The sequence below is a fragment of the Talpa occidentalis genome, unplaced genomic scaffold (assembly GCF_014898055.3).
Source record: "Talpa occidentalis isolate TD23 unplaced genomic scaffold, MPIMG_talOcc4v2.1 talOcc4.11, whole genome shotgun sequence".
In the NCBI taxonomy this organism is placed as follows: Eukaryota; Metazoa; Chordata; class Mammalia; order Eulipotyphla; family Talpidae; genus Talpa; species Talpa occidentalis.
In genome coordinates, this window is record NW_023601104.1 from 13,410,497 (window position 1) to 13,428,573 (window position 18,077).

Sequence of the window (18,077 nt, forward strand, 5' to 3'; positions counted from 1 at the left end):
TGGTTGCATGTTAACATTAGGGGAACCTAGGTGAAGGGTACACAGGGTATAGTGTAGGAATATAGATTTGTGTTCTGTAAGTCTAAAACTATTTACAAATTAATTTATAAAACACAAATGGTATGTATACATGATTTGTTCTCTGTTGCTTCCTATAGCTGACTATAGATGAACTTCTGGAAAGTTCTATTAGGTTTTAATACTCTGTGTTATAGTTAACCAACAGTCCCTATGCATAAAATCTTCTCTTTAAAATTACAACTTAGATCATAAGTTTCTTGAGAGGAGACCATATCTTTTTCATCTCTGTGTCTTTGATGCCCAACACATAACATATATTAATAAATGCCTATGAACTGAACTTTGCTATATGAATGCATATTATATATACACACCTATTCACACACAGATATATTTATAGAGAGAGGTGGGGGTAAGCAAACAATTATAAACTATAGAAAGGCAGGTGATCCTAAAATTGAAGGGCAAAATACAAAATAAAACATCTCCTGAATTAAACGAGTGTGTTACATAAGCTCAAATGCTATAAATTCATCAGTCTTTCCTCTGTGATAAGTTTTTGGGCTATTTGACAAAACACATTTGCCTTTGCCACCTGGTGACAGGATGGCAGTAATAGCACTGGCTGACAGATTCTCCACTTTTCTCCTATGAGACACCTCCGACAAAGTGTTCAGAGTTCCCTCATATAGCCATAAAAGAGCATCTCCTGATGGCTCTTGTGAGCTGACAGCAGCTATGGAGTCCTTGAAAAGGGAAATCATGCAGTGGGAAATAACGGACTGCCTTTTTGCACACCCACTTTGTCTCCAACCCAGCATGAATAAGAGAATAGGGACTAAAAGAGCGGAATGAATATAAGAACAAGGATTTTGCCCAATTTTCCAGAGTAATAGATAGAAAAGGACAGATGGTAGATGGATCAGATGGTAGTTGTTTTTATCTTTTCTTTTTCTAGATATTTTCTTTATGTGTGTCTGAATATGTATGTGTGAGAGAGGAAGAAAGAGAAGAGATACAGAGAAAGGGGAGACTGGAATTAATTTCTGAATGTGTGTAAGAGGCCATATGTAATCACAGTTACACACAGACACCTAGAGGTGTAGCTAGGATTGGAGATAAAACTGCCTGCCTGCCAATTTTTTTAAATAAATATGTTCACAGATTTCATAGCATTAATGAGCTGCAAAATAATCACATATTGAAGCTGGATGCAGCTGTCTATATTAAGTTTGAGAATATTTTAAGTGAATATTAAACGAATAATATAGAGAGGCCAAGTTCTCAAATATGCATAAATAAGAAGTCAGTTATCACGAATAAAGGAGGAACACACTGGATGTTGAATGTCAGAGTCATGGATATTCATTCCAACTTTATACATATGACATATATGTTTTGAGAGTTAAAAATACATGCTATGAGAAGATGATAAAAAGATGAGAAAAAATTTAATTGGTTCATACACAACCACAAATGTTTAAAGTTTAAAAGGTTGGACACAAGGTATAGTTATAATACACAGGTAATGATGCTCAGAACTGACAGATAGTGCTGTCAGTACCACTGTCATGATAACTTTGACACACACACTTGAGCTGGAGTACAAAATATTTACCATGGTGGGCCTCCCTGGTGGCACAAAGGGTTGAGTCTCTTCACTACAAAGCTATCAGCAGCCACTGTAGCACAACATCAATCCCTGGCCAGGGAGCTGACCCACATGGCACAGCAGACCTCTCCTGTCTCACCCACTGCTCCCCTCAGCAGTATATTTCAGTATATCTGTCCATTCTGTTCCCCTCCCTGTCTCTGGTGAATCCTCTCAATACCTACTCCCTGTACCTCTGGCCTACCCTCCATCTCTTGTATGCATAAATAAATAAATCTTTTTAAAAAAAGTTTAAAAAAAGAAACATTTATTATAGTGCTAACATACTTGTTCAGTGCTGAATTTTAACAATCTGGACATAGCCTGACTTTTTATTTCATTGAACGTTGTAGAAACAAAATCTATACCCTCAAAAAGAGAATGATGGTAAAACTTGAAAATATACATAATAGCAATTTAAAAAATATTTATACAGAGTCAGAGCCTCCCTGGTGGCGCAGCAGGTTGAGCGCAGCACCGTGAAGCTGTCGGCAGCCTCTGCAGCGCGGGTTCAATTCCCAGGCAGCCAGGGAGATACCCACATGGCGTGGCAGACTTCTGTCTTGCCCGCTGTTCTCCTCAGCAGTGTTTTTGGTCATCTGCCTGTTCTGCTCCCCACTCTGTCTCTGGTGAATCCTCTCACCCTCCTGAGCCTCTGGACTGTATGCCAGTTCTTGTATAAATAAATATATCTTTAAAAAATATATTTATACAGAGTATAGCCACATAAATAACTTTTCATGTATCCCCAATCTCTCCCAGGTTAGATAACATGAGTTTCTGAAAGATAGGCTTTCTTTATGCAAAAGCTTCTAGTATTTCAGAGCTGGCCTTATTCCAAAACAACTGAGAGAAACATGCTGGACAAGGTACTAAGGTGAAGGGACTATCTTTATGAAGCTACTAATGTGAAGGGACTACCTTTATGAAGTTTCTTCTTTTTTCTAAGTACATTTACAAAAGTACATTCCTCCTAAATTAGATGTAATCCCTATTTTGCAACTGATGAACCTGAATTTAGGGAAACTGAGTTATTTGAGCTTATAAAAACTTTCTCAGTGGGGGCCTCGCTGGTGGTGCAGTGGTTAAGTTTCAGTGCTAGCTATCCATGGCTCACTCAATCCCCAGCCAGGGAGCTAAGCCACCTATGGCACAGCAGACCATAGGTGTCACCTATGTCACCTGTGTCACCCACTGTTCCCCTCAGCAGTGTATTTCAGTAAACTGCCTGTTATGCTCCCCACAATGTCTCTGGTGAATCCTCTCAATCCACCCTGCACCTATGGCTATGTATGCATAAATAAAAAATATATATCTTAAATAAAAAATGTGCGTATGACCCAGCAATTAAAGTAGAATTGAAACAGGAAAAAAAAAAATACAGGTATATAAATGTTCATGGATATATTATTTGTAATTTCTCCAAACCGGAGATGACCAAAGTACGGCACTAATAATCAAATGGGTAAATCTGTAAGGTAATCTATTTATATGACAGAATAATACACAGCAATGAAAATGAACAGACTATATTAATATATAATATTATGAATGAATCTCACAAACATAATATTGAGTAAAAGATGCTAGATACAAAAGAATATATACTATGTCGTGCTTCCTCCATTCAGGGAAGGGAAGGGGGGTGAATTGAATGTTTAAGTATTAGGGTTGGTGCTCCTTTTCTGAAGCCAAGGGGAGAATATGATGCCAAGATGAATGCAATGATGCCTGTCCTCAAGACTTAAAATATTTGAGGAATAAGAGATAAAGCATTACAATGTAGAATTAAATAAACAACAAAGATATTTGCACAAGTTGGGTTCATATAAACATTTTATTACTTAAAAACTGCATAGTAAAGGTGATTGTCTCAATGGGAATAATTGAGATATAATAAAGATGGTAATTTCAGCAGTAAAGATATTTTTCTTTTTATGGCCTAAAAATCATGGCAGATTGTTTGATCAAAACAGACCAAAAAAAGCCTGAAATCTTCTCATGGTCCTTTAACTTCACACTCTGGAGCTTTTCCATTTCTGTTATCATCTTTGGCCCTGAGGTTTCCCAAACAGTTAAAGTTCAGAAAGATGATTTTTTTTATTAGCATTTACTCTAATTATACAAAATCCAGAAGCTCTAATGGTATTTCCTTTTCAAATAATTTATAACCCTTGAATTTTGCCCAACTCATGCCTTTTGTTTTCCTAGCTCTATGCAATATCATCACTAGCCCAGCACATCTTACACATATCACTTTTATTACCCATTATGTCAGATATGACACAAAAGTGAAATATGATGCAAAACAAATTCCAACCCAGTTCACAAACACTAAACAGGAAGAAAAGTGGCTGCCAGTCACTCACTCAGTCTTATGTGTCTACTGCAATAGCAGTTCCTATCATGGATGTGTTACAGGTTAGGTGCTGCAATTCATACTCCCAGTGTGTTTAATTATATCTGGTTTACAGTAAGGAAATCTACTGTAGTTGAAATGCGTATACATGTAAGTTGCTATGGAAACATTAGAGAAACATCTAATTCCTTCTTAGAGGTGCCAAAGAAATTGAAGTTCAGGAAAGGTTTCACATTTGATCTGAGTTTTGAGTAAAGAAAAGGGTGTCTGCAGGTGTAGAAGAGGGGGATGTCACCTGTAGGTCAGGAAGCAGTATGAACACAAGCAGAAAATATTGCTGAGAAAGTTCAGAGAACAGAAATTGTTAGGGTGGAAAAGGGGTTTTTTGAAAGTCAGTTTTCAAAACCTTCTAAAATAATACAAATGCATATCCATCTCATTGTGTAAAACTAGTATATCTTAGCTCCAGAGAACAGATGTTATTGTTCCTCAATCACTTCTCAATGGCATACTTATTTTGATGATTTCACACCTGTTCATCTGCATTCATTTTCTTCTCTTTAGGCCTTTCCCCTTTTATAAGAATGGTTGGAATCCCCAAAAGACACTTGCAGAATCTGATAAAAATGTATATCCATAGATGAGCTATAGTGTAGTTTGCCCATATGAGACCTGAACTGTAAGCAGTTATCTGGGGCCTGGTCCTGGCACATCCTTCGAGGATCTCTGTGAACCTGCATAAGTTACTCAATCTGTTTTAACCTCAACTTTTATAGCTGTAAGACAAGATCCCGTCTGCTATAATGTCCTTTCAGATAGTGAACTGTGAGCTAATTGGCAGCCCAACATTCTGTTTGGCTAGGAGATTTAGCTCAGATGCCTGGCACAAAATAGAAATTAAAATACCTCCCCAAAAAAGGGTTCTCAGGTAGAGATGCCTAGACAATGCTGAAACAATGTGAAGAACCTCGATATATGTACATGATAAACTAAGCTAGCAATACTAATCTGTCATTAAAGTTTAATTAAAATAGATTTAGAAATCTGTGTGTTTGAACAATGTTATACTTATTTAAAAATTAGTAAAAATATATGTATATAACATGAAACTTACTTTTTAATCATTTTTAGTTGAACAATTCATTATGTACATTCATTATGTTATATAACCATCATTGTTATTTACTGTACAATACTTTCGTGTTTGTCTTTTCTTTTTTTTTAAAAAAGAGAATTTTGCTTTGAGCAGTATGCTTTTTTTAAAAAAAAAAAAGATTGATTTATTTATGCATACAAGAGCTGGGGTATAGGCCAGAGATGCAGGGGGGTGAGAGGACTCACCAGAGACAGAGTGGTGAGCAGAACAGGCAGACGGACTGAAACACACTGCTGAGGGGAGCAGCGAGGGAGACAGGAGAGGTCTGCTGCACCATGTGGGTTGCTCCCTGGCTGGCCGGGGATTGAACTCGTGCCACAGAGGCTGCGGACCGCTTCATAGTGCAGTGCCTAACACCTTGGGCCACCAGGGAGGCCCCGTGTTTTGCTTTTTTAAAACCGCTAGTTTCCTTAGAAAATATTGTTTTAGACACATTTTTCCCTTTATCTCCACTGAATTAAAAGAAAAATAGCTTTTTCATACTTCCATCCTAGTGATTCTCTGTTGTGGGGCCATTTTCCTCTTCATAGGGCATTTGACAATGTCTGGAGATATTTTTGGTTGTCAAAACTGAGGGGAGGTGATGCTATTGACATCAAGTGGGTATAGTCTAGGAATATTGCTAAACATCTTACAATGCACAGGGCAGCCCCCATCCCAGCAAAGATTTAACTTCCCCAAATGTCATTAGTGTCACCTTTAAGAATCCTGGCTTCTTCAGAATCAATATGGGATTCAATGCTTCCTACTCTCATCAAAGGAGAGATATGGTAGCAGCAGAGTTGGGGAAATTCTGAACCTAATAAAATATAGCAAGATTTGAACAGATAAAGAATAGAAATCAGCTAAGGATGGGCTATGACTATTCCCTCTCCTGGTGACCCCCTCACTGTCCTGCTCTCTAAAACGGTGGTAGTGATGCTAGTTCAACCTTTCCAATAGTAAAAGGCTTATTAAAGGTCAAATATATTATTAAAAAGACTGGCCCAAAGGCAAGAGGCATAAACTGAGAAAGGCAGTGTGTAATTACTTCTTCCTTTGGAATGAGTTCTAAGAGACCATCTCTTCCTGAAACCTTGTTTTCTATTGCACTTTCATTATTCCCATCTTACCACCTATGTACTAATAATACATTTGACTCTGATTGTGACTTGTTTGAAATATTTTCCAAGAGGAATATTGATTTTGTTAGGCCCAGCTTAGCTCCCTGTCAGAAAAATCAAGTAGTGATTCCTTTTATAAGGAATCTCATTTACTTGCATTCTGTAATATTTCATGGGTAGCGAATAAAAAGGTAGGACTGCAGGGAATTCAGATAACCTGAGACAAGTATCATATTGGTTATTATAATCCCTCTTGTGTCATAGAACAAATAAAGCTGAGAACTCAGAATTATTAGAAAATTTTAACAATATCTTAAATGAAACATAATTAGAAAGGTAAACTTGCTAGTTAAATAATATGCATTGTACTATTTACAATAGCCAAAATGTGGACACCATCTAAATGCCCCAAATTAGAGGAATGGATCAAGAAGATGTGGTATATACACACAATGGAATACTACTCAGGGATCAAAAAAGATAAACTTATGTCATTTGTGACAACATGGATGAAGCTCAAAGGGATTATACTATGCAAAGTAAGTTCAGAAGGAAAAAGTTAAATATCAGATGGTTCATTTATAGGGAGAAAATAGAGATATCAAACTCAGGATCAGGAAAAAGACAAAACTAGCAAGTTGACCATAGATCAGAGGCAAAACATGGGAATGGAGAGGAGGGGGTCAAAACAGGGATGGCAAGAACAGAAAGGACTGTGGTGATGGATCATGGGTGTTATGGTGGTGGTAGAACTACAGAGCCTATAGCTGAGGGGAGAAATCAAATATGGTCCAAAATTAACCATAGGGTAAGAAAATACATGTAAAAAATAAAAAATATATTTAAAAAATGTTCCACAGAATTCACTAGTGAAAAAATTTTCAAAATATGTATTGTAATAAATTTCCAATAGTTTTATACAACCTGTTTTGATAATTTATGTGGTGGTTCTCCCTATTAGATATGATTTAAAGCAATCCAACCTCTAGAATTTGGAACTTTACTTTGTCCACCATGTACACTATTAGTTCAGATTGTCTACATTTCTATATAAGATTGATCGATTAGATCAATTTTTAAACCAGCACTTTGGCCATTCATTTGAGAATGACAGATCATTTTAACCCCCATTCAGTATTACAAATTAATTGATGCAAATATGGGGAAATGCCCAGGCTGTTAGATTCTGATTTAATATTTTATGAAGTTGCAAGTGACTGCCACAGGAAAACATAGCAAACATTAGCCCAAAGAGAAATCATCTCATGGAATGAAATTAAGCACAAAGGTAATGAGAGCAGAATTTCCCATGTTCGATGGGATAATAATTTCAAGGAAGTCAGCAAGTCTTATGGCTTAAAAAAGGTGGATTATTATTTTATTTTTATTTTTACCTTTATTTATTTTTATTTTAATTGGATAAATTTGTCATGAAGTGTTATGTATTTTTAACATGAATGGCGTGTTGCTTTGATACATTTATTTAATAGTATTACCATTACTGCAATATTTATCACATTACCTAATTATAGAAGAATGTTATTTTCTATATTTATTATACCACACATTAGTTCTCTATGATTTATTTACTACTTGTTACAAGTTTGTACTCTTAAACACTATAAATCTTTTCTGGGTTGGGGCCTCCCTTGTGGTCTAGGGAGTCTCAGCAATATCACCGTAACAGCCTGAGTTCGATTCCCACATATGTGGCTAACCCACAAATGGTCAGCAGACCTCTCCTGTCTCCCCAGCTGCTCCCCTTAACAGAGTTATTTCAGTAGATCTGACTGTTCTGCTCCCCACTCTGTGTCTGGTGAATCTCTCAGCCTCAGTACCTCTGGCCTACACCCCAGTTGTTCTATGCAAAAATAAATAAATAAACTCTCCAAAAACCACCACATGCAAAAGAATGAAATTAAACCACTACCTCTCACCATGCACAAACATCAACTCAAAATGGATAAAAGAACTGGACATAAGACCTGAAACCATAAAATATATAGAAGAAAATATAGGTAAAACACTACAAGACATACATTTCAGTAACATCTTCACCCAAAACAAAGAAAGTCAAGGAAAAGATAAACACCTGGGATTACATCAAACTGAACAGCTTCTGTATAGCTAGAGACATTAACCAAAACAAAGAGACACCCTACTGATTGCGAAAAAATTTCTGTATTCCATACAACTGACAAGGGACTGATCACAAAAACATACTAAGAACTCATACGACTCAACAAAAACAAAGTAAACAATCCAGTCAGGAAATGAGCAGACGAACTTAAAAGATATTTCTCCAAAAAGGAAATGCAACAGGCATATGAAAAAATGTTCAACAGCCATTATCATCAGGGAAATGCAAATCAAAACCACACTGAGATACCACCTTACACCAGTAAGAATGGCACATATCAAAAAAACTAGCAACAACAAATGCTGGTGAGGATGTGGTGAAAAGGAACTCTCCAAACTGGTCCAACCACTATGGAAAGCTGTCTGGAGGTTCCTCAGTCTACTAAAAATGGAGCTACCATATGACCCAGCAATTCCACTCCTAGTGATCTACCCAAAGAACACAAAAACATTGATTCAAAAGAACACCTGTACCCGTATGTTTATTGCAGCACTATTTACAATAGGTAAAACCCGGAAACAACCCAAATGCTCAAAAATAGCTGACTGGATCAATTTAAGATGTGGTATATATACACAATAGAATATTATTCAGCAATCAAGAAAGATAAACTCACGCCATTTGCAGCAACGTGGATAGAGCTAGAGGGTATTACGCTCAGTGAAATAAGACAGAAAGAAAAAGAAAAATATCAGATGGTTTCACTCATAGCAGGAATAGAGGGGAACCAAATAAGACATCAATGTAAAATAATAATAACAGTACAAAACACAACAAAGCAAAAACAGACAATTATAAATCAGAGACATATTGCAGGGGAGGAGGAGGGAGAGTGATCAGAGGGAGGGAGGGAGGAGCACAGGGTACTGTGGTGATGGTGCACGGGTGGATTGGTGAAGGAAATTCTGTGGGGACTACACTTGGGCGGTGGGGGAAAGCAAATATTGTTTAAAAATGAACAATGATGTAAAAAATTTAAAAAATTGAAAAAATAAATAAATAAAAATAAAATATCCCCCCAAAAATCTTTTCTGCGTTGGTGTTCAAAACCAAGATCCAATTGTTAAAAGAGTCAATAAGTTAAAAGATCAGCCCTCCAAGAGCTGCATCAATTTAAATGTTTTTTTTTAAAAACATAGTCCTCCATTTGCAACAACATGGGTGAACCTAGATGAAAATATGCTTAGTGAAATAATTCAGAGAAAGACAAACACTGCATGAATTTCACTTAAATGTGGTATACAGACAAAGTGAATGAACTAAATAAAATAAAAATAAACTTTTACACGGTAAGACCAAATTATTGGTTACCACAAAGGAGGCAGAGAGAGGATGGAAGAATCAGGTAAAGGGGTCAATTGCATGGTGAAGACAGAATTTGACTTTCAGTGGAGAATTTAATGTCATCTATACACATGGTGATTTTACTGATGCAAACCTGAAACTCATATAATGGTGCAATGTGATGTTATTTCAATAAAATTATGAAAATAAATTATTATCTATATAAAAAAAAACCCCATAGTCCTCTTACTTTTTAGTTGAGAGCATTAATTATTATATTAATGGCCCCACACACACATAAATTAGGAATCACTAGGATGGAAGTATGAAAAAGCTGTTTTTCTTTTAATTCAGCTGAGATAAGGGAAATGCATTTTTAAAAAAGATTTATTTATTTATGCCTACAAGAGCTGGGTGTAGGCCAGAGATGCGGGGTGGGGGGGGTGGGAGGATTCACCAGAGACAGAGTGGGGGGCAGAACAGGCAGATTGACTGAAACACACTGCTGAGGGGAGCAGCGGGCAAGACAGGAGAGGTCTGCTTTGCCATGTGGTTTAGCTCCCTGGCAGGGATTTTAACTTGTGCTGCAGTGGCTGCTGATAGCTTCACCAGGGAGGCCCCAGGAAATGCATTTAAAATAATATTTTCTAAAGAAACTGGGGGGAAACACTACATATATCTATATATCTATATAGATATATACACACACACATATATATACATGTGTATACTGTAAAAACATCAGAGAGAGAGAGAGAGAGAGAGAGAGAGAGAGAGGTAAATAGATAGATAGGCTGGATACTACCTGCACTAGTTTTTCAGCCCTCTGCTCTTGGTGATCTTACCCTGGGAATTTTGTCAAGTTTCAAGTAGATATGGAGATTGATCTCATCCTTTCTTTAGGCCATATGTAGTTACAGGGCCTCTCTGGTGGCGCAAGGGGTTAAGTCTCAGCACTATGGAGCTATAGGCAGCCACTGCAGCACAGCATGAGTTAATTCCCATGGCTTAACAGACCTCCCCTATCTTGCCCACTCCTCCCCTAAGCAGTGTATTTTTAGTCAGTCTGCCTGTTCTGTTCCCCAGTCTATCTCTGGTGAATCTTCTCACCCCCTGTACCTTAGGCCTGTACCCCAGTTCTTGTATGCATAAATAAATCTTTAAAAAATTTTTTTTAATTAAAAAAATAAAGATCTCACAATCTAACAGGGTGAAAAGTATATAAACTAATAGCTGTGATGCAGGTATTATAAGTATAATAGCAGACATGTTAGTCAAGCATAGCAGTGGCACAAAGAAGAAACTGCTCTGGAAGAGGCATTCAAATAGTACCTAAATGGGGCCTTCCTCATGGCTCAGGGGGTTAAGACGCAACCTATGAAGCTATCTGCAGCCACTGCAGCACAAGTTCGATCCCCAGCCAGGGAGTTACCCACATGGCACAGCGACCTCTTCTGACTCGCCCACTGCTTCCCTCAGCAGTGTATTTCAGTCAATCTGCCTGTTCTGCTCCCCACTCTGTCTTTGGTGAATCCCCTCACACCCCACCCCCGCCACATCTCTGGCCTGTACCCCAGTTCTTGCATGCATAAATAAATAGATCTTTAAAAAAAAACAGTATCTAAATGAACTCAGAGAATGAGAAGAGAGTGTATTCAAAGAGAAACAGTATGCCAAGGCATGGGAGCGTGAAATACCACAGTGTACATAGAACATGATCAAGTCACATACCACAAATACTACCTGACTACAAAAGTGATCTAACAGATTTAAAAAAAAAAATACCAATAATTTGGGCCTCCCTGGTGGCAGAGGTGTAAAGTCTCAGCACTATTAAGCTATCACCAGTTACTGAGGCTTTAGTTCAATCCCCCGCCAGGGAGCTAACCCACATGGCACCGCAGACCTCAGCAGTGTATTTCAGTAGATCTCACTTTTTTGGTCCCCACTCTGTCTCTGGTGAATACGCTCATCCCTGCACCTCTGGCTTATACCCCAGTTCTTGTTTGCATAAATAAATAAAAAATCTTTTTTTTTAAATACCAATAATTTTAATATGATTTACAATAATTCTAACAATGTCCAGATGCCCCAAAAAAGAACACTGTATATGCCAATATAATGTTAATAAGGAAATGCTGCCAGACATTTCAAAACATACTATTATTTCAAATTTGCTATACTAACCTGCTTCAAAATGTAGTCTTTTGCACACTCTGGTTTCTGTTCTGTCTTAGGGTATAATATGATGCTTCTCCAAGGTACTGATGATTGAAAACATAGCACCTGAACAGGGGCAGTGAAGTGAGTTCAATCCATCATCATGTTTACTTGATAAACATCAGGAGACTGCACTGCTGAAAACAACACAAGCAACACACTGAAACCAACAGATTTACTGAAAAATTCTATAGGTTAAATAAAGAACCTTTGTTTCTACTTAAGCTCAAACAATGGATAAACAAGGATCTGCTTTAAAGGGTACCATACGACACAGCACTAACTCTGCTCAAAGCAATATCTTCCACATGAACATCAGTGCAGAAGGATTTTATTGGAACATCACTAGCACCAGCAGCAGCTACACTGCATCCAAAAATCAAAGTAAGTAAAATAAAGGTTTGGAAAATTACAGGGTGATCATTTGAAACCAACCCTACATAAAGTTCCACTACATTAAATGGGGCCACTTTTAATTGGGTCATTCTACAGAACAATGTCTAGCAGAAAAAGCCACCAAGAGCTAGAAGATTAGATGAACTGCAGTACAGAAAACAAAAAATAGGGCAGAAACCTCAGGTTTTCTGCCAAGTCCAGAAAAAATACATTGCAGTTGTCTGTGCAGAGGCATGACCATCTTTTCACTAGCTGCCAAGAATTTAAGTCTGGTTTTTAAAAATAACAAGAAAAGTGCAGTACAATGTAAAGAACAAGAACCACTATGTTTTGGAAAAATATATAAAAAGTGTGATCCATTAGTTAAAAATATTTACTAACTACCCACCATGTTCCCATTAGTTCACTTCCTATGTATTTCTTAATATCTACTAGCTACTATATGGTAACTTCTAAGAAAGAAAAAATAAAAATGGCAAAATCTGTGCTTTATCAACAGCTAACAGAGGTCAGTCAAGATACACCTATGTGAAATAGTTGAGTAACAATGTAAGACAGTATTTAACTCTATAACTATGGCCAAAAACTATTCAATTTGTAGATATTAAGTGCATAATTCAGAAGAGAAAGAGATGAGCTAAAGTTTGAACTTGGAGGAAGAATTTTATGGATATAGAAGGACTTTTGCTGGATATAGAAGAACGCTTTACTTCTTATCTATTCTGCCTTTAACTGGAAGAACTGAATAGTTTTGAGCAAGTCATACTACTTCTGTGGATTTTCATCTTCATCCCTATAAAATGGAAGTTTCTAAGTTAGGCAATCTCTAAATTCCCTTTCTGTTCTACAATTCCATAATGTAAGAAAAAAATATGTTGAAATAGTTAAGAGATATCAAAAACTGTCTCAGACAAGTTTGAAGACATTGAAAGAAACAAGTGTGAGGCAGACACTGGGAAAGGGAAAAAAGTCTAAAGACCTGGAGTCAAAACAAAATCTCAACCCATTCCGTACTCTCTATTACGATAGTCCTGCAGGAAAATATTTATCAAAAGTCTAGTAGGAGACAGATGTGACACAGCAAAATAAACTGAGGACACCACATGGAGGCACAATAAAGCAGTGGTCAGTTCTATTTGAGAGCAGCAGGGGGTGCGAGGTTTCAAAAATGATTTAAAGTAGGTAGACTGAATAATTCCCTGGCTGGGCATTGGTAAAGGAGGAAGAGACTAGAAGCTTCATGAGGACCTTTATGTTTCTGCTATGCCCTGCAACTCCTCCTACCTACAACAATATCTGCACACAGCAGACTCTCACTGAATGCTTGAGTAGTCAATTAATTAATGCATACTCCACGATATAAAGCCTTGAACAAAGCAGGCTTTCAATAATAGTGTCATGAAGGGGCCTCTCCGGTGGCGCAGCTGTTGAGCGCTGGGTTGCGAAGCTGCCTGCAGCCTCTGCAGCACCAGTTCAATCCCAGGCTGCTCCCCGGCCACTGGAGGAGGAGCCCACATGGCGCGCAGACCTCCCCTGCACCCGCTGCTCCCCTCAGCAGTGTACTTCGGTCCTTCTGCCTGCTCTGCTCCCCGCTCTGGCTCTGGTGAATTCTCTCACCCTCCTGTGCTTCTGACTGTACCCAGTGCTTATATAAATAAATAAATAAATCTTTAAAAAAAAAAAAAATAATAGTGTCATGAAGATGAACTTTTAAAAATTTCACTAAAAGCATTACACCATAATACCACTTCCAATTAAGTATTTAAGATTTATTTATTTATGCATATAAGAACTGGGGTACAGGCCAGGGGTGCGGGGAGGGGTGGGTGAGAGCTTTCACCAGACACAGAGCTGGGAACAGAAAAGGCAGACTGACTGAAATGCACTGCTGAGGGGAGCAGTGAGTGAGACAGGAGAGGTCGGCTGCACCATGGGGGTAGCTTCCTGACAGGCTGATTGAACTCGTGCTGCAGTGGCTGCGGATAGCTTCATAGTGCTGTGCTTAACCCCTTGCGCCACCAGGGAAGCCCTCTAATTAAGTATTTCTTAATTATTATCTTAGCAATATCATTGTGATTGTATTTATTCAATACATGGACAAAAGTGAGCGAACATATAGATTTGTTCATGTCCTTTCTACAAGCTTAGAATCATTGCTGGTAATGGTAGCAGTAGTAGCAACATTTATTTAATTTTTTAAAAGATTTGTTTATTTATGTATACAAGGGCTGGGGTATTGGCCAGAGATGCGGGGGTGAGAGGATTCACCAGAGATAGAGCGGGGAACAGAACAGGCAGACGGATGAAATACACTGCTGAGGGGAGCAGTGGGAGAGACAGGAGAAGTCTGCCTCGCCATGTGGGTTGCTCCTTGGCCAGCCGGGGATTGAATTCGTGCTGCAGAGGCTGCAGTTTGCTTCATAGTGTAGCGCTCAACCCCTTGAGCCACCAGGGAGGCCCAGTAGCAACATTTATTTAGTACTTATTAAGTGCAGTTCTAAGCACTGTACACAACCATATTTGTGTCAGTTTGTTTTTGCTTCTTTATATTTTTTCTACACTTTTTCCTTTATTGAGGGAGCCCAATTTTCAACTGAAGATATTGATTATACTTCCTTGCCTTCTTAGTCTCTGAGGGTGCCCATGTGACTAACTTCGGGTCAATGAGAAGTGGAAATGTACATTCCAGATATTTTGAAAGTTGGAGGCGGGGGCCTCTCCTGGTGACGCAGCGGTTGAGTGCTGGGCTGAGAAGCTGCCCACAGCCCCTGCAGCGATGGTTCGATCCCCAGCTGCCGGTGAGAGTCCCACATGGTGCGCAGACCTCTCCTGCCACGCCCACTGCTCCCCTCAGCAGTGTTTTTCGTCCGTCTGTCTGTTCTATTCTCTGCTCTGGCTCTGGTGAATTCTCTCACCCTCCCGCACTTCTGACTGTACCCAGTGCTTGTATAAATAAATAAATAAATCTTAAAAAAAAAAGTTGGAGGGGGGTGTCTCCCTGGTGGCGCAGGAGTTAAGTTTCGTGCTATCAAGCTGTTGTCAGCCACTGTGGCCTGGGTTCGATCCCTGGCCAGGAAGCCAACCCACATGTTATAGCAGACCTCTCCTGTCTTGACTGCTGCTCCCCTCAGCAGTGTGTTTCAGTGGATCTGCCTGTTCTGCTCCCACTCCGTATCTGGTGAATCCTTTTACCCCCTGCACCTCTGGCCTACGCCCAGTTCTTGTATGCATAAATAAATAGAAATAAATAGAAAATGAATCTTAAAAAAAATAAAAGTTGGAGGAGGGAGTGCCTTTCATCCTTCCTGCTTCCTAGATAAAGAAAGTGCTGTCTGGCAGGGAAGATGAGGTCCATATTGTAGGGATGACAGATCATGAGTTGGAAAGTTCCTGCCTTAGCAGTCCGGACTCTGTGCTTCTGGATTTATGTGAGAAAGAAGAAAAGCCTACCTTAAGCTATTTTCCCCTTTATATAGATCCAAACTTCATTCTGAGTGCCATTTTGGAAATGAGAAAACTGGGGACTGAGGTTAAATATCTGGCCTGATGCTACAAAATTAGCAAGAGGTAGGGAGAAACTTCACACACTGTTATTTCAGAACCCACAATACCCCTGTAGTATATTGCTTCTTGCTATATAAGTGTGAACAATGGATTTGACATAGGGAAGTGACATAAGAAGTGTATTGTATTGACCAGTATTGCATGTACCATGGGGATGGGAGGAGGTATTCTCAAGAAAGCCCTCATTCTTCAGCTGAGGAAATTCTGATGCATGCTGATAGCTGAGGGGTATGGGCTGGCAGTACTTTCAGTGACCTAGGGGATAAGTCCTTCATTCCTTGTAGGGGGTCTGGGTGACACATTAAAGAATACACCTCCCATGAATGACCTTATACCCCACTTATGTATGACTTTGAGCAAGTTACTTCTGCATCTGTACAGGCAACCCATTTCATATCGGGGTTCCCTGTAAAACAATGAATAAGGTTATCAAATAGCTTTTTTTAAAGTACTGAAGAGGGCCTCCCCGGTGGCACAGCGGTTGAGCGCAGGGTTGCTAAGCTGCCCGCAGCCTCTGCAGCGCCGGTTTGATCCCCGGCCGCTGGGTGAGGGTCCCACATGGCACGCAGACCTCTCCTGCTGCCCGCTGCTCCCCTCAGCAGTGTACTTCATCAGTCTGCCTGCTCTGCTCCCCACTCTGGCTCTGGTGAACTCTCTCACCCTCCGGTGCTTCTGACTGTACCCAGTGCTATTATAAACAAATAAAATATATCTTAAAAAAAAAAAAAGTACTGAAGAAAAAAAGGTCTCTGAATGTGTTTTGTACAATATTATACTTTTACATATCCAAAAATGAGAACACTTTTGGAAAGAGTAATATGGTTAACATCACTTTATAGATTTTTCAACTGCTGGTTAAGCAAAACAAGGCCAGTCGTCAATGATGTCCCACTTTTGCTTTGCTCACCTTTTCCAAAGACTGCTTTTTATCTGAAACCAGAGAGAATTTCTTAGCTGTTAGGATGTTTGATAGAGTTCAAGATTGATGTTAGCTAAATTACTAACTTTGGTGTTGTTTTACTGTGTCTGACAGAAATCATGATTCTTGGAAGGTGCAATAATTCTTCCAGGCTACTCTAGGACAATTAGGCAAGTAACTATTTTTGAAATGAACAGGAGGCATAAAACAATGTTTCAAAGATGGCAAGTCTTCCGGTTTAAAAATCATACCACTCTGATTTCGATGAAAATAAGCTTTTGCACTCTTGATTTTTAAGCTCATGGAAATTCTTGAACTTGAGGTTTGAAAAATTAAGTGACTCCGTTTTCTCCTCAAGCAGGACAGATCCAATAGCTTAAGGAAAAGAAAATTTTTTCAATACAAGTACAAAGGAAATACTCAGGAAAAAAATCACTATCATTAACGCTGAGCTTACAGTAACAGGCAACCTGGTAAATGCAATCTCTGATCACTGTACAATGATCAAGCCTTTTCAAACAAGTTATGGGTCTTTAAGAAAATTTCGTAAACATCTTTGTGCCTTGGATTCCTCATCTGTAACACTGTGTTATTGAGAGGCTAGGCAAGCAAAAGCAATTTGGAAGAGCACTATTTGTAACGAAAATGTGCTGGACGTCAGTTACAGTGCAGTTATCATTTTGGGTAGTCTCTGGTCTCTGTATTTGAAAGCCCAGCTGGGGGTTGGGGGCGTAGGGGGGTGGGGGTGGGGGTGTGTGAGGGGGATGGGGGATTGGGGGGATAGGGGGTTGGGGAGGTGGGGGGGTGCAAGCACAGCGAATTTAAGAACTGGAGCTCACCACATTTTAAATTTCTCTGCGTTCAAGACAGCAGCAACCTTGGAAACCAAGCTGCTACCACCGTTTTCTGTCACAAAGCTCGGTTCCCCCTACTTTTCTCTATAATGTTTGGGGCACCGCTATTTTACAGAGAAAATCTCCCACTGAAGCAAGTACAAAACCTTTCTCGTCACCCCGTGGGCCCGCAGCTCACCTAAGGTTTTCCCTAAGTAGTGTTCGCAGCCCCAGACCGCCTCAAAGACAAACACTGGCGAGGGCCACGGCAGGGCGGCCACTCCCTAGACAGACCCTGGGTCCAGGAAACTGAGCAGCCAGGTGCGGGAGCTGACCCCACACGCAGAGTCACCACACGCGCGGCGCCCTCAGATAACCATCGCGAGATAAGCCCGCAAAAGGCGAGAGAAGCCCACTTTCTCGCGAGAACA

At 39.3% G+C, this 18,077-nt stretch overlaps 1 protein-coding gene across 1 annotated transcript in view; it reads right to left on the minus strand.

Moving 5' to 3' along the window:
• FRMD5 (FERM domain containing 5) overlaps positions 1–12,013 on the minus strand; it is a 348,168-nt gene extending 336,155 nt beyond the window's left edge. The window contains exon 1 of the mRNA XM_054701135.1: positions 11,902–12,013. The gene's annotated coding sequence lies outside the window, so the exon portion shown is untranslated. The remainder of the gene's footprint in view (positions 1–11,901) is intronic.
• Between the last annotated feature and the right edge of the window lie 6,064 nt (positions 12,014–18,077).